This window comes from Somniosus microcephalus, chromosome 5 (genome assembly GCF_052327205.1).
Source record: "Somniosus microcephalus isolate GS21.2 chromosome 5, FLI_Smic_1.0, whole genome shotgun sequence".
Taxonomy (NCBI): Eukaryota; Metazoa; Chordata; class Chondrichthyes; order Squaliformes; family Somniosidae; genus Somniosus; species Somniosus microcephalus.
The window spans coordinates 54,919,162-54,940,380 of NC_140991.1; the positions used below are offsets into that span (position 1 = coordinate 54,919,162).

At 48.6% G+C, this 21,219-nt stretch overlaps 1 long non-coding RNA gene across 1 annotated transcript in view; it reads left to right on the top strand.

Annotated features, from left to right (window-relative positions):
- Positions 1-20,905, top strand: part of LOC147117043 (uncharacterized) — a 64,643-nt gene extending 43,738 nt beyond the window's left edge. Inside the window, exons 3-4 of the long non-coding RNA XR_015078272.1 lie at positions 20,251-20,367; positions 20,476-20,905. This is a non-coding gene — a long non-coding RNA (uncharacterized LOC147117043). The remainder of the gene's footprint in view (positions 1-20,250; positions 20,368-20,475) is intronic.
- The last annotated feature ends 314 nt before the right edge of the window (positions 20,906-21,219 follow it).

The following is a 21,219-nucleotide window of genomic DNA, read 5'->3' on the forward strand; positions in this document are numbered from 1 at the left end:
TTTCAAAGCTTTACTTTATGAACTCTAAGCTTTTCATTCTTTTATTATAGTTTTCTTTGTACTCAAAGATTAAGTCGATCAGGCTTTTTTACTTCACGTGTGGATCTTCTCAGCACAGGTAAGTCTGATGTGTTTTCATGAGAGCCTGTATGTGTGTTTGTGTTAGATTGTTCTGGTGGTGAGTGACAAGATTCAGTTGCGGCATTGTCATCGATTTGCTCTTGGATAGTTTCTTGTGTTTTCAGGAGGGAACGGCGGTTCCTCCTGAGAATCTGTCCTTCCTCAGTTCTAACAGTGTATGACCTTGGTCCTACTTCCTCAAGAGCTGTAGCTTTCCTGTTCCATGCATCTGGATCCTCAATCCTGACAACATCATCCCTTGTCAATGGTTTCAGAGTTTTGGATGACTTGTCATAGTGTGATTTCTGTTTCAGCTTTAACAGTTGAAGTCTCTGTCTCAGTTCCTTACTCTGCTTTTCTTTTGCACAGCAGGGTAGCGTTGTGCGCAACTTGCGACCCATTAGGAGTTCAGCAGGTGAAGAACCACAGTCTAAAGGGGAGGCTCGGTAGCTCAGCAGGGCGAGATAAGGATCAGACTTGCTTTCTGTTGCTTTCTTCAGTAGCTGTTTGAGAACTTGAACACCTTTCTCTGCCTTACCATTCGACTGAGCATACAGAGGACTGGATGTGATGTGTTGAAAGTCATAATGTGCTGCCACTCCTTACAGTTGAAGCACAGACCATTGTCGCTAACGGCAATCCTGGGAATTCCATGTCTGGCGAAGATGGATTTAATATGCATTATGACACTGCTTGCTGATGTGCTTGAGAGCAGCGCCATCTCAGGATAGTTAGAATAGTAGTCAATCACTATTAGATAGTCTTTACCATTCAAATGAAAAAGGTCCATACCAACCTTTTGCCATGGTGCTGTTGGTAAGTCAGCTACTATCATTGGTTCCTTTGCTTGTTTGTTTTGGTGTTTCTGACATGTCTCACATTCGCCTATCATGTTCTCAATGTCCTTATTTATGCCAGGCCAATAAATAGTGTCTCTTGCTCTCCTTTTGCATTTTTCAATTCCGAGGTGTCCCTCATGAATCCTTTTGAGCATGTCTTGACGTAGAGCCTGTGGAATGACTATTCTGTTCTGTTTTAGTTATAGTCCACTTGCGACACTTAACTCTGACCTGATGTGATAGTATTTTGGAAAGGAAGCTTTTGGCCAACCATGATGAATGTTCTCTATTACTGTTTGTAACACTGTATCTTTTACTGTTTCTTCTGCTATTTGCTTTGTTTTTGTGTCTGACACGGGCAGCGCAGCAGTGACCAGACTCACATGAACATCCACGTCTTCCTCAGTAGAGCTCACATGACTCATTGTGGGTGCTCGGGATAATGCATCTGCTAACACTATGTGTTTGCCTGGTGTGTAGGTCAGTTCAAAGTCATATCTTTGCAGCTTCATCATGAGTCGTTGAATCCTTGGAGACATCTCATTCAGATTTTTTTTTTTATGATGTGAAGGTGGGAAGTCCATATATGTAGCCATGGAACCTTTCTAGTCCAACTACCAAGCCTAGACATTCCTTTTCAATCTGGGCATATCGACACTCAGAATCAGTCATACACCTGGAGGCATAGGCAACAGGCTTCCAATCTTCACCCTCTGCTTGCAGCAAGACCGCGCCTAGGCCATCTTTTGATGCATCCGTTGACACTTTGATTCTCTTTGTTGGGTCAAAGAAGGTGAGTACAGGTGTGGTTTTCAGCACTGTTTTGAGGTTCATCCACTCTTGTTCATGTCTTTCTGTCCATGCGAACTCATTTGTTTTATATAGTAGGTCTCGCAGACAGTCTGTCTTGGCTGACAAGTTAGGAATGAACTTTCCAATAAAGTTTATCATCCCCATGATGCGTAGCACTCCTTTTTTGTCAGTGGGTCGGGGCATGTTGAGTATGGCGTTTACTTTTTCCATACCTGGCTCTATTCCTTTACCAGATAGATTATCTCCTAGGAAAGTGACTTCCTGGATGCCAAACTGACACTTGGATTTGTTGAGCTTCAGTCCATTCCGGCGTATGCTCTGTAGCACTTTAGTCAGTCTCTCATTGTGTTCTTTCATTGTGGAGCCCCAGATGATGATGGCATCAACATAGACCCGAACTCCTTCCAGACCTTCAATTATGTGTTCCATCGCTCTATGAAAGATTTCAGATGCAGATATTATCCCGAAAGGCATTCTGAGGAAACAATACCTGCCAAATGGTGTGTTGAAGGTACAGTATTTGGTGCTCTCTTCATCCAGTTTTAGTTGCCAAAATCCTTGTGAGGCATCGAGCTTTGTGAAGTATCTGGCACTGGTGATTTCTTCTCGCTTGGGAATCTGGTAGTGTTCACGTTTTATGTTTGCATTTAAGTCCTTTGGATCCATGCATACTCTTAGATCATTGTTCTTTTTCTTTACACATACCATGGAGTTATCCCAGTCGGTTGGCTCTTCGACTTTCCTGATGACTCCTAGTGTGGTCATTCTGTCCAGTTCTTTCTTGAGCCGGTCACGCAGGGGTGCTGGAACTCTCCATGGAGCATGTACCACTGGCTGAGCATTCTCCTTTAGCTGGATCTTGTAAGTGAATGGTAGAACTCCAAATCCTTTGAACACATCCTGGAAATTACTCACTACAGAATCCATTGAGTCATCTGGTTTGCTTATGGCACTGTTTATACGGTAGACTCTCTTGACCAGTTCTAAGTCCTCACAAGCTTTGTCACCTAATAGTGAATCAAGTCCTTCAGCCACAACAGAAAACACGAGATGATGCTCTTTGTCTTTGACTGTCACTTTAAGTCTGCATACACCTAAGCTATCTATTTTCTGTCCATTATAGTTCTTCAGTAGTACTGACTTTTTCTGTATTTTGGGCTTTTCTTTCATATTTTTAATGTCACTCATACTGATTAAGTTTGCTTTTGCCCCAGTGTCTAGTTTCAATGTAACTATTGCTCCATTTACGTGCAGTGATATTATCCATTTGTCCTCTTTTACTGCATTAACTTTATGTTCAGCATTGTCCATTCCTGAGGGCTGCACATTTTCTGTATCCTTTCTATATTGTCACATGGGGGAGGCGGTGGCATAGTGGTTATGTCACTAGACTAGTAAGCCAGAGGCTCAGTCAAATGCTCTGAGGATATGGGTTCAAATCCCACCACGGCAGCTGGTGGAATTTAAATTCAATTCAATTTAATTCTGGAATTAAATGTTAGTCTTAGTAATGGCGACCATGATACCATTGTCGATTGTTGCAAAAACCCATCTGGTTCACTAATGTCCTTTAGGGAAGGAAATCTGCCATCCTTACCTGGTCTGGCCTACATGTGACTCCAGACCCACAGCAATGTGGTTGACTCTTAATGCCCTCTGAAATGGCCTAGCAAGCCACTCAGTTGTAAACAACCGCTACGAAAAACAATAAGAATAAAACCGGATGGACCACCCGGCATCGACCTCGGCACCGGAAACGACAATGGCAAACCCAGCCCTGTCGACCCTGCAAAGTCTTCCTTACCAACATCTGGGGGCTTGTGCCAAAATTGGGAGAGCTGTCCCACAGACTAGTCATAATTACCGAATCATACCTTACAACCAACGAAGAGTGCAGGAGAGCATGCCGGGAACAGCACCAGGCATACCGAAAAATGAGGTGTCAACCTGGTGAGGCTACAACACAGGACTACTTGCATGCCAAACAACGGAAGTAACATGCGATAGACAGAGCTAAGCGATCTCACAACCGTCGGATCAAATCAAAGCTCTGCAGTCCTGCCACATCCAGTCGTGAGTGGTGGTGGACAATTAAACAGTTAACAGGAGGAGGAGGCTCCAAAAATATCCCCATCCTCAATGATGGTGGAGCCCAGCACGTGAGTGCAAAAGACATTTGCAACTATCTTCAGCCAAAAGTGCCGAGTGGATGATCCATCTCGGCCTCCTCCTGAGGTCCCCAGCATCACACATGCCAGTCTTCAGCCCATTCAATTCACTCCACGTGATGTCAAGAAACGGCTGAAGACACTGGATACTGCAAAGGCTATGGGCCCTGACAACATTCTGGCAATAGTACTGAAGACTTGTGCTCCAGAACTAGCTGCGCCCCTAGCCAAGCTGTTCCAGTACAGCTACAACACTGGCATCTACCTGGCAATGTGGAAAATTGCCCAAGTATGTCCTGTCTACAAAAAGCAGGACAAATCCGACCCGGCCAATTACCGTCCCATCAGTCTACTCTCAATCATCAGCAAAGTGATGGAAGGTGTCATCGACAGTGCTATCAAGCGGCACTTACTCAGCAATAACCTGCTAACTGACGCCCAGTTTGGGTTCCGCCAGGGCCACTCAGCTCCTGACCTCATTACAGCCTTGGTCCAAACATGGACAAAAGAGCTGAAGTCAAGAGGTGAGGTGAGAGTGACTGCCCTTGACATCAAGGCAGCATTTGATCGAGTGTGGCATCAAGGAGCCCTAGCAAAACTGAAGTCAATGGGAATCAAGGGGAAAACTCTCCATTGGTTGGAATCATACCTAGCACAAAGGAAGTTGGCTGTGGTTGTTGGAGGTCATTCATCTCAATCACATGACATCACTGCAGGAGTTCCTCAGGGCAGTGTCCTAGGCCCAACCATCTTCAGCTGTTTCATCAATGACCTTCCCTCCATCATAAGGTCAGAAGTGGGGATGTTCGCTGATGATTGCACACTGTTCAGCACCATTCAAGACTCGTCAGGTACTAACGCAGTCCGTGTCCATATGCAGCAAGACCTGGACAACATTCAGACTTGGGCTGACAAGTGGCAAGTAACATTCGCACCACACAAGTGCCAGGCAATGACCATCTCCAACAAGCGAGACTCTAACCATCTCCCCTTGACATTCAATGGCATTACCATCGCTGAATCCCCCACAATCAACATCCTGGGGGGTTACCATTGATCAGAAACTGAACTGGACCAGCCATATAAATACTGTGGCTACAAGAGCAGGCCAGAGGCTGGGAATTCTGCGGCGAGTGTCTCACCTCCTGACTCCCCAAAGCCTTTCCACCATCTACAAGGCATAAGTCAGGAGTGTGATGGAATACTCTCCACTTGCCTGGATGAGTGCAGCTCCAACAACACTCAAGAAGCTCGACACCATTCAGGATAAAGCAGCCCGCTTGATTGGCACTCCATCCACCACCTTCAACATTCACTCCCTCCACCACCGGCGCACTGTGGCTGCAGTGCGTACCATCTACAAGATGCGCTGCCAAAGCTCCTTCAACAGCACCTTCCAACCCCGCGACCTCTACCACTTAGAAGGACAAGGGCAGCAGACGCATGGGAACATCACCACCTACAAGTTCCCCTCCAAGCCACACACCATCCTGACTTGGACCTGTATCGCCGTTCCTTCACTGTCGCTGGGCCAAGATCCTGGAACTCCCTTCCTAACAGCATTGTGGGTGTACCTACACCATATGGACTGCAGCGGTTCAAGAAGGCGGCTCACCACCATCTTCTCAAGGGCAATTAGGGATGGACACTAAATGCAGGCCTAGCCAGCGACGCCCACATCCCATCAATGAATTTTTAAAAATGACACCATTCCTACAAAAAATGTCTCACTTAAATCAGTGTCCTCAATCACATTGACTTGTTGCCTTTTCTTTGTTTTTACTTTTGAAAAGCATTGTTTGGCAAAGTGATTCTTTCCATTACATTTTGTGCACATTTTCCCATATGCTGGGCATTGTCTTGACTGGTGCTGGTAACCACAGCGTTTACAATTGAAAATTCCATCCTCCGATTGCTTTGCATTTCTGTTCTGCCCACATTTCTTCCCCTTGTAGGACACAGCACCGACAGCAGCACAGTCACTCATTACAGTCGCATTATTATTAATTTCACTGAAAGTCTTTGCGTGCTGTTGAGCTAGCTCACTGGCATGGCATATTTTTACAGCATCCTCCAATGTTAGTTCAGTTTTTCTCAACAAACGTTCCCTGACCTTTTTATCATTGATACCAAACACAATCTGGTCACGAATCATGGATGATTTCAGTTCAGAGAAATTACATGTCTGTGCTTTCAGTTTCAGATCAGTCACAAAGCTATCAAAAGTCTCATTTTGCTGCTGTGTCCGTGAACGGAACATGTACCTCTCATAGGTCTCGTTCTTTTTGGGAGAACAATGTGTATCAAACTTCTTTAGCACATCGTCCATTTTTTCTCTGTCCTCCTCTTGATCAAATACAAATGTATTAAATACCTCTATCGCCTGTGGGCCTGCAACCATGAGCAGCAATGCTATTTTCCTTGCGTCTGGCATCGTACTGAACCCGATGGCGGCAATGTAGAGTTCGAATTGTTGTTTGAAAGTCCGCCAATTGCAGTCGATATTCCCCGTGAGTTTCAAACCCTCCGGTGGCTTCAAATTCTCCATGTCGCATTTCACAATATTTAGCAGATATTACCAATCCTGGTACCATGTTATGTTCATAAATAAATAGACGTTTTCATTATGAACAGCTAGCTTGAGCTAGTCATTTATTCAGCCATGTGGACGAGTGTACAGGCATCCATCTTGACTACTGCCTTGTGGGTAGCCCACTATTAAACATACAGCTCCACCTAGTGTACCATTCTAGAATGACATGTTACTTATCATTACATTAAGGGGTTTAGCAGCTTTAAAAGTGGATAAATCCCCAGGCCCGGATGAAATGTATCCCAGGCTGTTAAGCAAAGCAAAAGAGGAAATAGCAGAGGCCCTGACCATCATTTTTCAATCCTCTCTGGCTTCAGGTGTGGTGCCGGAGGACTGGAGGACTGCTAATGTGGTACCCTTGTTTAAAAACGGAGAAAAGGATAGACCGAGTAATTACAGGCCAGTCAGCCTAACCTTGGTGGTGGGAAAATTATTGGAAAGAATTCTGAAGGACAGGATAAATCTTCATTTAGAAAGACATGGATTAATCAAGGATAGTCAGCATGGATTTGTTAAGGGAAGGTCGTGTCTGACAAACTTGATTTAATTTTTTGAGGAGGTAACGAGGGTAGATGAGGGTAGTGCATTTGATGTAGTTTATATGGACTTTAGCAAGGCTTTTGATAAGGTTCCACATGGCAGACTGGTCATGAAGTTAAAAGCCCATGGGATCCAGGGCAAAGTGTCAAGTTGGATTCAAAACTGGCTCAGAGACAGGAAGCAGAGGGTAATGGTTGATGGGTGTTTTTGTGACTGGAAGGCTGTTTCCAGTGGGGTTCCGCAGGGCTCAGTACTAGGTCCCTTGCTTTTTGTGGTATATATCAATGACCTTGACTTGAATGTAAGGGGTATGATTAAGAAGTTTGCAGACGATACTAAAATCGGCTGTGTGGTTGATACCAAAGAAGGAAGCTGTAGACTGCAGGAAGATATCAATAAATTGGTCAGGTGGGCAGAACAGTGGCAAATGGAATTCAATCCGGAGAAGTGTGAGGTAATGCATTTGGAGAGGGCTAATAAGGAAAGGGAATACACATTAAATGGTAGGATACTGAGTAGTGTAGAGGAACAAAAGGACCTTGGAGTGCTTGTCAACAGATCCCTGAAGGCAGCAGGCCAGGTAGATAAGGTGGTTAAGAAGGCATACGGAATGCTTGCCTTTATTAGCCATGGCATAGAATACAAGAGCAGGGGGCTATGCTTCAACTGTATAAAACACTAGTTAGGCCTCAGCTAGAGTACTGCGTGCAGTTCTGGTCACCACATTACAGGAAACATGTGATTGCACTAGAGAGGGTACACAGAGGAGATTTACAAGGATGTTGCCGGGAGTAGAGAATCTTAGCTGTGAGGAAAGACTGGATAGGCTGGGTCTGTTTTCCTTGGAACAGAGGAGGCTGAGGGGAGACCTTATTGAGGTGTATAAAATTATGAGGGGCGTAGATAAAATGGATAGAAAGCACCTATTTCCCTTAGCAGAGGGGTCAAAAACCAGGGGGCACAGATTTAAAGTAATTGGGGGAAGGTTTAGAGGGGATTTGAGGGGAAATTTCTTCACCTAGAGGGTTGTGGGGGTCTGGAACTCACTGCCTGAAAGGGTGGTAGAGGCAGGAACCCTAACCACATTTGAAAAGTACTTGGATGTGCACTTGGGATGCTCTAACCTGCAGGGCTACGGACCAAGAGCTGGGAAGTGGGATTAGGCTAGATAGCTTTGTTGGACGGCGTGGACACGATGGGCCGAAATGGCCTCCTTCCGTGCTGTAACTTTCTATGATTACCGCAATTGGACTTGTCACCTTTCTTGAAGATGGTCACGATTACAGCATCTCTGAGATCCCCTGGCATGCTCTCCTCCTTCCAAATAAGAGAAATGAGTTCATGTATTCGCGCCAATAGTGCTTCTTCACCATGCTTTAGTGCCTCGGCGGGGATTGCATCTGCTCCTGAGGCCTTGTTGTTCTTCAGTTGTTGGATGGCCTTTTCAACCTCATGCCGGGCTGGGGTTGTGCGGAGGTAGTGGCGGGTAGCCTGCTGCGGGATGGAGTTGAGGACACTCGCGTCGCAGACAGAGTCTCGGTTAATGAGATCTTTGACGTGCTCCTTCCAGCGGGCACTGACTGCCTCTCTGTCCTTGATGAGTACCTCTCCGTTCTCGCCCCGCAGTCGTGGTTGTGGGCTAGCTGCTGGATCTCCTGCACTTTCTCCACCCACCATCTGTTCTTTAGGTCGTGAGCTTTTTGTTGGACCTCGGCCTTCAAGCGTCTGTAGAACTGCTTCTAGACTAACACCATTATTAATCCTGCTCTCCTTCTCTAGAACTAGACTTCCCCTGCCTCCCCCAATTAGTTTAAGTCCTCCTGTCATTGTTCTGTCTATCTGCTCTGCAAGAAAGTTGGTGCTGTGTCAGTTCAATAAAGGCTGTCCCTTCAATATAGCCCTTTATTGTTCCAGAACCTGCTCCATTGCCTCGAGCATGTGAACCGATCCCTCCAGCACCAATCCTGGTTGCTATATGATAACCTTCTAATCTTCCTCTTCTTAACCTGTCCAGAATATAGCCCAGGAAACAACCCAGAAGTCACTTGCTGTCTCATACTGTTAAATATGGTGGCCGAGAAATTCAATACCACTGGAAAATGGGCGCAAGCACCACGATGCGTGATATGCCCGTGCCTGTTCAAAAAGCACAGGCAGCACGTCAGCTTCATACTGCCTGCTAATTATCATGATTGAAGCACACAGCTTAGCGCGGAACGCGCTGGTCACAGGCTGTGTGCTCAGCAGGGGGCCGAAGTTCGTGTTGCTGGAGCGAAGCTAGCTTTACTTAAAGCTAGCCTGCTCCTCTTCAAGGCAGTCTACAGCTCTTAAAGCCGAGCTGCCTTCTGCAGATAGAAAAAATTAAAATTGCTTCAGCACTAGGCAGTCTGCATCTCCATTTTTGACAGAGGCATGGCTGAGCCCTTGGCCAGTGGCGGGGCTGAAAGAATACAAAATGCCAGTATCTTCATACGTTATCCTGCTTCTTACATCTCACTTCCCTCTCATCCCACAATATCTTCTGATTTACAAGCTGCACATGGTGTAAGCATGCACCTCCTTGCTTCCTGTCCCGCCCCCCCCATCCACAACTCCCCTCACCACAACCTTCCCCTTGTGCCTTCCTCATTTCAGACACCTAAAAAATCCAGCCAGCCCAGCCAGTGATTGACCAAGAAGAGGGAAAGGAGAGTGAAGAAGAAGAAGAAACACCGTCACTCGATTTCAGACTCCCAGTCATCAGCTCCATGAGGTCATCCTGCAAGGCCATCTGCAGTGTCCCCCACTGAAAGTCAGCAGCCTTCCACCAGTCATGCTGCAGCCACTGGGGTAGCACTGCATAACAGCACTCGGTCAGGCAAAGGCACACGCAAGACAGTCACAAAGGGAATGCACAAGGGTGATTAGTTGATTTTTTGATGTATTATTGGATGTGTGGCGGAGCCACTGAACGACTCTGGGCAACTGTATATAATTCCCTTTAACGATGTTCTAACACCAGCCTAAGCCTGTACCATGGTGTTAGACATTACTGTGTTTTGTATATAGTGTTTGTATGTACGGGGCGTGGCCCCTTTAAGAGCGTGGGAAAATGCGATGATGTCACATCGCAAACCACGTGACTGTCCGGGCAGTCCTTGTGGAATCTCCATCTTGTTAAGACCTGTTTTCGTGGTTCTCCTCTATCGATCTCAACAAACTGTTTGAACTCGTTTAGTCTTACATTAAAGACCTGTTTGATTGATCTCCTGAGTCGGCCTCAATTCCTACATTGGTGACCCCGTTTTTTGTGAACCTTTTTCACAAAAAGAACACAGCATGGAGGCCAACGCCGTTTCGCTGAAGCTACCGCAGTTCTGGGAGCAGCAAGCAACCTCGTGGTTCATTCAGGTCGAGGCACAGTTCTCCCTGAGGGACATCGTTGCGGATCAGACCAAATATCTCTATGTGGTCTCCGCACTCGACAGCTCTACCGCCTCGCGGATCGTCGGCCTTCTCGAGAACCCTCCAACGGAGCGCAAGTATGAAACCCTCAAGGCGTGGTTGCTGCAAGTTTTCGGGCTCACTAAATCGGAGCGCGCCCGTCGATTGCTCGCTATGCCCGGGCTCGGGGACTCCAAGCCTTCGGAGTTGATGAGCCAAATGCTCACACTCCTGGGCTCAGAACCGGAATGCTTCCTATTCCGTACACTATTCCTCAGCCAGCTGCCTGAGCAGGTGCAAGCTGCCCTGGCCAGATCCGAGGCGGAAGACTGCGCGGCACTCGCGGCAGAAGCGGACAAAATTTTCGCGGTAACGCAGCAGTACTGCACCGCCACGAGGCGCCCATCCCCCAAAGACGCCACCCCAGCTCGTCAGCCTGCTGGGCTGTGTTTCTACCACGCGCAGTTCGGCGCGAAGGCGCGACGTTGCCACCCTCCCTGCAGCTTTCCCCAAACACCGTCTTCTCGAAAGTCGACCTCGTATGGGGCTACCACCACGTCCCAGTGCACCCACAGGACGTCCAGAAGACTGCAGTCATCACCCCATTCGGCCTCTTCGAGTTTCTGCGAATGCCGTTTGGGTTAAAGAACGCCGCCCAGGCTTTCCAATGCCTGATGGACTCCGTGCTGCGAGACCTCAAGTTCCTCTTCGTCTACCTGGACGATATCCTAATTGCCAGTCCCACTAAAGAAGAACATATCTGTCACCTACGCACCCTTTTTCGACGCCTCAGCCAACACGGCCTGATTATCAGCCCGGCCAAGTGTCAGTTTCGCCTGCGCCAAATTGATTTCCTGGGACATCGCATCACCGCAGAGGGGGCGGTTCCTTTACAAGCGAAGGTAGAGGCGGTGATATCCTTCCCATCCCCGCAAAGCATTAAGGCCCTGCAGGAATTCCGAGGCATGGTAAACTTTTACCACCGTTTTGTGCCTAAGGCAGCACTACTCATGCAGCCCCTGTACGAGGCCCTCAAGGGCAAGACTGGCAAGAACCCGGTAGACTGGACGGACGACATGGCCCGAGCGTTCGACGACACCAAAAGCGCCTTAGCCAACGCAACCATGCTGGCGCACCCGCTGCCAGGAGCGTCAGACTGCGCAATCAGCGCCGTGCAAGAGCAGTGGGTGAACGGGATGTGGCAGCCGTTGGCATTCTTCAGCCGTCAACTACGGCGGAACGAGAGAGCGTATAGCACGTTCGACCGGGAGTTGCTCGCCCTTTTTCTGGCCATCCGCCATTTTCGCTTCCTCCTGGAAGGACGTCCTTTCACCGCCTTTGTGGACCATAAGCCACTAACTTTTGCCATGGCCAAGACGGCCGAACCGTGGTCATCCCGATAGCAACGTCAACTGACCTACATATCCGAATTCACCACGGATATACAGCACGTGGCCGGTAAGGACAACCTGGTAGCAGACTGCCTCTCCCGCGCGACTGTCAATACGGTTCATTTGGGCATCGATTACGCCCTTATGGCAGCGGACCAAGCCTCAGACCCAGAAGTCCAAGCCTGCAGAACGGTTGGCCGATGTCAAGTTCTGTTCGGCAGGTACCACGCTGTTGTGTGACGTCTCCGTACAGGATCCTCGCCCGGTCGTGCCGGTCGTCTGGCGCGTAAAGTGTTCAACGCCATACATGGGTTGCCACACCCAGGAATGAAGGCCTCTCAGAAGCTGATGTCAGCAAAATTTGTATGGCATGGCATGCACAAGGATGTCCGCAACTGGGCCAACACCTGCGTGGTCTGCCAAAAGGCCAAAGTACAGCGCCACGTCAAAGCTCCGTTGGCCACCTTCACAGTTCCGGAGCGCCGTTTTGACCATGTCAATGTGGACCTGGTAGGACCACTCCCACCCTCCCATGGTTTTTCACACATCCTGACCATGGTTGACCGCACCACCAGATGGCTGGAGGCGGTTCCCCTGTCATCCACTACTTCGGCGGACGTGGCCAGGGCATTCATTTCCACCTGGGTCGCCCGTTTCGGAGTGCCCGCAGATATTTCTTCCGACAGAGGACCGCAGTTTTCCTCCGAACTCTGGAATGCATTGGCCCAAGGACTCGGTGTCAAATTACATCGCACCACAGCCTACCACCCACAGGCGAATGGACTCTGTGAACATTTCCACCGATCACTGAAAGCCGCCCTGAGGGCCAGCCTCCAGGACGTTGGATGGGCAGACAAGCTACCGTGGGTCCTGTTGGGCCTTCACACGGCCCCCAAAGAAGACCTTCACTCTTCATCAGCGGAGTTGGTGTACGGTCAGCCGCTGCAAGTCCCGGGGGATTTCCTGCCAGCTTCGACGAAGCCATGGTCCGCGTCTGACCAGCTTACTAGTCACCAGGAGGCGGCCAGATGCTTTGCACCGGTGCCCACTTCGCATCATGGGCTGCAGAGTTCGCACGTTCCCCCGGAGCTTCACAAGGCTGAGTACATCTTCATTCGCCATGATGCTCATAGGGATCCACTCAAGGCCCCATATACTGGTCCCTTCCGCATGTTGGAGGCAGGGGACAAGACCTTCACGGTAGATGTCGGTGGTAAACCGGACCACATTTCGGTCGATCGCTTAAAGCCAGCACATCTGGACCTCGACCGCCCCGTCGAGACAGCACAACCGCCGAGACGAGGTCGGCCACCCATCGCCGTTACAGCAGACCAAGTGCAACCGCTCGCCAGACCGCAAGCCGCCCAACAGCCTCCACCTCAGGAGTACAGGAGTCGTTCTGATAGGCTCATCAGACCCCCTCACTGTTTGACTTTGTCTGTTAAAGCGAATTCTGGGGGGGTGCATGTGGCGGAGCCACCGAATGACTCTGGGCAACTGTATATAATTCCCTTTAACGATGTTCTAACACCAGCCTAAGCCTGTACCATGGTGTTAGACATTACTGTGTTTTGTATATAGTGTTTGTATGTACGGGGCGTGGCCCCTTTAAGAGCACGGCAAAACGCGGGCAAACGCGATGATGTCACGTCGCAAACCACGTGACTGTCCGGGCAGTCCTTGTGGAATCTCCATCTTGTTAAGACCTGTTTTCGTGGCTCTCCTGTATCGATCTCATCAAACTGTTTGAACTCGTTTAGTTTTACATTAAAGACCTGTTTGATTGATCTCCTGAGTCGACCTCAGTTTTTGGTTAGGAATTCGTCAATTCCTACAGATGCATATATAGATAAAGTTGGATTGGAAAGTTTGCTTTGTGGTGGCTTTTATTTCAGCATTGTGGCCAAGAGGACGCTGTGATGGTCAGTAACAGAGGGAAGTTAAGGTGTGGGACAAATGTTCAAAGTGGAATTGGGGTTGTGTTCACTGGTACTGCAGGCGGATGATTCGATCCCGGATATCATGGCCAGAAAGGGGCTGTCTGGGTTGCCTCCTTCCTTCCGCTTCCTCCTCTTCTGCTTCCTCCTCTTCTGCTTCCTCCTACCTCTGTGAGCAGCTTGTCCCCTTTTCTACTTCTGCTCCATCTCCATGTGATGCTGCAGCCCAAGGGAGACTTCAACTAGAGTCCCCAGGACTAGCAGCAAGTGCTGTTCTCAGAGGGCTTCCTTTAAGAGCCAAAACCTTGCAAACGTCCAGCAGCACTCCCTGCACACTTTAACAACTTTTTAAATGTATTGTACCAAGCCACTACTCCAATAAAATGTAAAGTAACCAGTCCAAAAACAAAAATCTAAACTTTCCTGAAAGTTGTATGTGTCCCTTTAAGAAGCGCTGGCAGCGGCTCCGTTGTATTGCTGCACGCACGTTCTTCCGTGTGTGGTTTGGAGATGGTGATATCAAGAGTGGTGACGTCCAAAATCCCAGATCGTGCGTTAATTCAGGCATTGCATGCTAATTGACGTCACGATCTGAATTATTATAATATGGAAAGCGCACAGGCAACGGTAGCACTGCCGACCTGCCCAAAATGGTGGCTGCCACATTCCGCACCGGAAGCGAGGCGGCCGCCATTCTTTCTTCCAAACCGACCTTACTGGCTGGCACTAATGGCTCCAATTTCCTGGCCAATGCATTGTGATGAAGTGCCCCTTGTCTCAGGATGGCCAGCAATTGTGTCACCCCTTTGTGCTCTCAACGCCGATTCAGTCCAGTCAACCAAAGGCAGTTCAGCACTCATGCACACTTTAATTTTTAGATTCATTAAATTTGTCACAGACCGGTGGAATTTACTGGCCCTGATATTAATCAGGAGCTGGGGATGATGCGGGGCAGCTGAAAGCGGCTGAAGAACCCAGCAAAACCTGGGACATGGAACACCTACCAATCTTAACGGCAGGGTCCCATTAATATATCTTAGTGCTGCCTCCCGCCCGCAGCCGGTCAAATGGTGGGTGGCCGGGAAGGAACACTAGCACACGAGTAGCAGGATGCCACAGCCAAGGACCATATGGGACAGTCCTTGGCACTGGGAAAGAAGCTCCAGTCGGCAATCGGGAAGGGAGCGCAAGTCGACAGTGGGGAGAGGAGGGCGGAGGTCAGCAATCGGGAAGGGAGCAATCAAGGGGTGGGGACTGGAGATTGGGGCTGGGGGAGGCAGTAGGCGGGAGCATTCCTGCTTCTCCTGGCCCACCAGGAGTGTTGAAAGAGCCACTTACGTTGGGGAGCCGGCAGTTCCTGGGTCAGTTCAGCTCGGGCCCCTCCCAGGGTTGCCAATCCTCCAGGATTTGCTTGGAGTCTCCAGGAATTGAAGATTAATCTCTAGGACACTGCTGTGAGCAACCCTGGAGAAAAATCAGAGGGGAATGAAAAAAATGGTGTGTTTTTATCATTTTCTTTGAATGCTTGCGTGTATTAGTTATGAAAATATTGGAGATGGGAAATCTGCCCCTGGTCTGAGACATTTGGTTTATATAACCCCTTTGGCTGTTTGTTTAATCAGGGGCACCATATCTATTCATCACAGTATCTATTACACAGTTTCACTAACTCATGTCGCCCTCTGCTGCTCCTGCAGCTGGTCATCCAATTCTTTCTTTGTGAACTGTCTCTGTGTCCTGAACCATCTCACACTGCTTCCTGGGTGGCTACATTCTGTCAGTTGTGGCTCAGTGAATAGCACTCTTGTCTCTGAGTCAGCAGGACATAGGTTCAAGTCCTACCCCAGAGACTTGATCTAGGCTGACACTCACATTGCAGTACTGAGGTAGCACTGCACTGTCTGAGGTTCTGTCCTCCAGGTGAGGCGTTAAACCGAGGCCCTGTCTGCCCTCTCAGGTGGACATAAAAGATCCCACGGCACTAATTCAAAGAAAAGCAAGGGAGTTCTCCCTGGTGTCCTGGCCAATATTTATCCCTCAACCAACACCGAAACCCCCTCCAGATTCTTCTTCTTAGGCAGTCCCTCGGAACCGAGGATGACTTGCTTCCACATTAAAAATGAGTTTGCAGGTGACTGAATTCAATGCGGGACCTACAGTCTCTGTCACAGGTGGGGCAGACGGTGGTTGAAGGGGCGGGTGGGTGGGGTGCTTGGGTTGATGTGCGCTCCTTCCACTGCCTGCACTTGGCTTCCGCTTGCTCCCGGCGAAGAGACTCGAGGTGTTCGGCGCCTTCCCGGATGCTTCTCCTCTACTTTGTGCGGTCTTGGGCCAGGGATTCCCAGGTGTCGATGGGGATGTTACACTTTTTCAAGGAGGCTTTGAGGGTGTCCTTGAAGCGTTTCCTCTGCCCACCTGGGGCTCTCTTGCCGTGCCGGAGCTCCGAGCAGAGCACTTGTTTTGGGAGTCTCGTATCGGGCATGCGGACAATGTGACCTGTCCATCGGAGCTGATTAAGCGTGGTCAAAGTTCGATGCTGGGGATGTTGGCCTGAGCAAGAACACTGACTTTGGTGCACCTATCCTGCGAATGGATTTGCAGGATCTTGTGGAGGCAGCATTGGTGGTACCTCTCCAGTGCTTTGAGGTGCCTGCTGTACATAGTCCATGTCTCTGAGGCATACAGCAGGGTGGGCATCACTGCTGCTCTGTAGACCATGAGCTTAGTGCCAGGTTTGAGGTCCTGGTCTTCAAACACTCTCTTCCTCAGGCGACCGAAGGCTGCACTGGCACACTGAAGGCGGTGTTGGACTTCGTCATCGACGTCTGCCCTTGTTGACAGTAGGCTCCTGAGGTATGGAAAGCGGTTCACGTTGTCCAAGGCCTTGTCGTGGATTTTGATAATCGGGGGGCAGTACTGTGTGGCAGGGGCAGGTTGGTAGAGGACCTTTGTCTCTTACGGATGTTTAGTGTAAGGCCCATGCTCTCGTATGCTTCGGTGAAGGTGTTGACGATGATTTGGAGTTCGACCTCCGAGTGAGCGCAGACGCAAACATCATCTGCATACTGTAATTCAACGACAGAGGATGGGACGACCTTGGATCTGGACTGGAGGCGACGGAGGTTGAACAGTTTCCCATTTGTTCTGTAAATTAGCTCCGCTCCAGTGGGCAGCTTACTGAGGGTGAGATGGAGCATTGCAGCAAGGAAGATTGAGAAGAGCATTGGTGCGATGACACAGCCTTGTTTGACCCCGGTTCGTACGTGAATTGGGTCTGTGGTGGAACCGTTGGTCAGGATCACGGCTTGCATGTCGTCATGAAGCAGGCGGAGGATGGTGACAAACTTTTGAGGGCAGCCGAATTTGAGGAGGACACTCCATAATCCCTCACGGTTGACAGTGTCGAAGGCCTTTGTGAGATCAAAGAAGGCCATGTACAGCGGTTGGTGCTGTTCCCTGCATTTCTCTTGTAATTGACGTGCGGTGAAGATCATGTCCATTGTGCCCCTTAGTGGGCGGAATCCGCATTGCAACTCTGGGAGGATGTTTTCGACCACTGGGAGAAGGCGATTGAGGAGGATTCTTGCGATGACATTCCCTGTGGCAGACAGCAGGGAAACTCCTCTAATCACCTTTCTTGAAGATGGTCACAATTACGGCGTCTCTGAGATCCCCTGGCATGCTCTCCTCCTTCCAGATAAGAGAAATGTGTTCATGAATTCGCACCAGTAGTGCTTCTCCACCATGCTTTAGTGCTTCGGCGGGGATTCCATCTGCTCCTGATGCCTTTTTGTTCTTCAGTTGTCGGATGGCCTTTTCAACCTCATGCCGGGCTGGGGTTGTGCTGAGATGGTAGCGGGTATCATGCTGTGGGATGGAGTTGAGGACTCTCGCGTCGAAGACAGAGTCGCGGTTAAGGAGATCTTTGAAGTGCTCCTTCCAGCAGGCACTGACTGCCTCTCTGTCCTTGATGAGTACCTCTCCGTTCTTGGCCCACAGTGGGGTAGGGCCTAGGGTGCTTGGGCCGTAGATGGTCTTGACTGCGCTAAAGAATCCACGCACGTCATGGTTGTCGGCTAGCTGCTGGATCTCCTGCGCTTTCTCCACCCACCATCTGTTCTTTAGATCGCGAGTTTTTTGTTGGACCTCTGCCTTCAGGCTTCTGTAGAGCTGTTTTCTTGCTTTCGAGTTCTGTTGCTGTTTCCAGATCAGGAATGCCTTGCGCTTGCGGCTTATTAGCTCCTGGATCTCCTGGTCGTTCTCGTCGAACCAGTCTTGGTGGTTCCTGGTCGAGTGACCGAGTGTCTCTTCACAGGTGCTGATTATGGAGGCCTTGAGTGCAGACCAGACTCTGTGGGCACTCTGTGTCTCTGCATCACTGGGAGTCATCAGGTTGTTTGTGAGGCACAGACTGAATAGGGCTTTCTTAGCGGGGTCTTTAAGTGCTCCAGCGTTAATTTTCCTGCGGCATTGTTTCTGTTGCAGCCGCTCTTTTGGGGCTACATTGATGGAGATGACAGAGCGGATTAGGCTGTGGTCTGTTCAGCAGTCATCAGCTCCTGTCATGGCGCGGGTGACGCGGACGTCCTTGCGGTCCCTCGCTCGGACGATGACGTAGTCCAGCAGATGCCAGTGCTTGGAGCGAGGGTGCTGCCATGAAGCCTTGTACTTGTCTCTCTGCCGGAACAAGGTGTTGGTTATGACAAGGCCATGTACTAAGCATTTCGACAGGAGGAGAGTACCATTGGAGTTGGCTTTCCCTACCCCCTCTCTGCCGATCACAACTCCCCAGAGGTCTGTGTCCTTTCCAACTCTGGCGTTAAGGTCGCCAAGGAGGATCAGCATGTTGCCCGTTGGGACTCGCGACAGGGATTGTTCGAGGCTGGAGTAGAATTCCTCTTTGGTCTCGTCTGTGGCTTCCACTGTTGGGGCGTACGCACTGATGATTGTAGCGCACTGGTTCCGGGCTAGGGTGAGCCGAAGAGTCATGAGACGCTCATTTATACCGCTAGGAGAGTCTCTGAGACGCCCAACCAGTTCATTTTTTATGGTGAAGCCGACCCCATGGAGGCGGCGTTCTTCTTCAGGTTTGCCTTTCCAGAAGAAGGTGTAGCCACACCCTTGCTCCTTGAGCTGGCCTTCCCCTGCCCGCCAGGTCTCACTTAGGGCAGCGATGTCAATGTCGAAACGTCTGAGCTCCCGGGCAACGATAGCAGTATGGCGTTCCAGTCTGTTACTGTTGAGGTTGTCCATGAGGGCCCTGACGTTCCAGGTCCCGAACTTCATTTTAAAGTGTGGAAGATGCCTGTGCATGAATTATTTTAACGTGGGGTGGCCGTTGCACACCAGCTACCACACGGGCTTGACAGAACAAGGTCTTGGTCCAATGGCAAGGGGATCCAAGACGATTGGAGACCAGGCTCTGCTACAACGGCCTAGCACACACACACAAACATAATGGCCCAGTAATTCGGGTCCCAACGCGTGAGTACGCACGGGGTACCCACGCGTGGACCCGATGGAAGTGCCGGTTTCTTGCATGCACAGTGCATGCGCGAGAAAACGTCACTTCTGGTCCCCTGAAAGCAGGGGTTAAGAGGTGACACGCGTGCGACGTATGAGGCAGCGCGTGCGCGTTGAACTTCCTTTTTTTTGACAGGTTTGCCCGTGCGTGAAGGCCTCCACTTTTTACACATTAAAAAAGCAGACGTAAGGACTTCATTTTAAAAGGTAAGTGGTCAATTAATTAAAATTAGAACATTTTTTCCACAGGTTTATTATTTTTAATAAATACTTTACAGTAAGGTAAGTGTATGTTTAGCTCCGATTTTTTATAAAATTATTTTTTTCAAAAATTTAAATTATTGTTTAAAATGGTTATTTAATGTTATTTATAGTTGATTTAAATAGTGTGGTGTTTTTTAAAAATTTATTTTAAGGTTATGTACTGTTTTGGGCGCCCGGAGTTTTCATGAGTTTGACAGGTCTTATGTCAAACTCATGAATGGACTTTTCCCTTCTCCGATTGGTTGCCCAGTGCTCACGTGATCCCAGTAGACGCATCGCACTAAGTACGCCGCTGGGTCACGCAAGCACAGCGCGCCGGGAGCTGGAACGGGCCACAGACAGGAAATCCATGCAGGCCCAGGCCTCAACTGCCGGCGCGCTATGTAAGTGTAGGTCGGGGGCTTGCACCCGCGGGAAGCCCCCGACACGAATTTCTGGGCCATTGCTAACTCTCCAGATTATCTGGTCATTATCTCACTGTTGTTTGTGGGACTGCCACATTTCCTACATTACAACAGCAACTGCACTTCAAAAGTAATTAATTGGTTGTAAAGTGCTTTGGAACGTATTGAGGTTGTGAAAGGCACGAGATAAATGCAAGTCTTTTCTTTACAATCCAGAAACCCTTCATCCTTTCAGATGCTGCATTGGAGATGATTTAAAGAAAAGCAATAAGAATGATTCCAGTCCAAATAAAAAGAAAAAAAACTTCAAATGCTGGAAATCTGAAGCAGAAAAGGCTGGAATACACAGCAGGTTTGTCTACGATTTGTGGTGCAAAAAACAAATGAATGTTTCAAGTCTCTACTATTTCTGAGGAAGAATTCTATTCAAAAAGTTAACTTGTCTTTTTTTTCTCTACAGATGTTGACTGACCTGTGTGTATTGCCAGCATTTTCTATTTTTGTTGAGGATGATTTCTGAAAGTACGGCTTTAAATCTAAGAAAGAGAATTACACAGTTGCGTTTGTTTTCATTGGAGAAAAGAAGACTGAAGGAATTTAAAATGCTGAGAGGTAGAATAAATTTATATGCAAATATGTTATTTAACTTTGACCAAGACCTAAGAACTAGAGGGCACTAATGCAGAATTATCAAAGCTAAATTGTACACGGCCTGTGGAGAAACCAAATGTGATAGCTGGATTTGATCATTCTATCTCAATTTACACTTTCTTATGTTCCTAACTGTGCATATTAATTCAGCTCCCTGACATTCTTGGACTTGGTAATCCTTCTATTCCAGTACATCTAATTATGTTACAGCGCTCACTGCTTAAATAAAAATATTTTAAATGTGGATATAACAAAGCAAAATAGTATTCCATTTCATTGTAACTATTTGATTTTTAAATGAAACTTCCTCTTTTAGGACAGGTCTGTAAAAACGGATTGTAAAAGCTTCTATAGGTATGGGAAAAGGAAAAGACTGGCGAAGGTAAATGTTGGTCCTTTACAGTCAGAGACAGGAGAATTTATAATGGGGAATGAGGAAATGGCTGAGAAATTAAATAAATACTGTACTTTGTTTCTGTCTTTATGGAGGAAGACACAAAAAACCTCCTAGAAATACGAGAAAACCAAGGGTGTGGCGAGAATGAGGAACTTA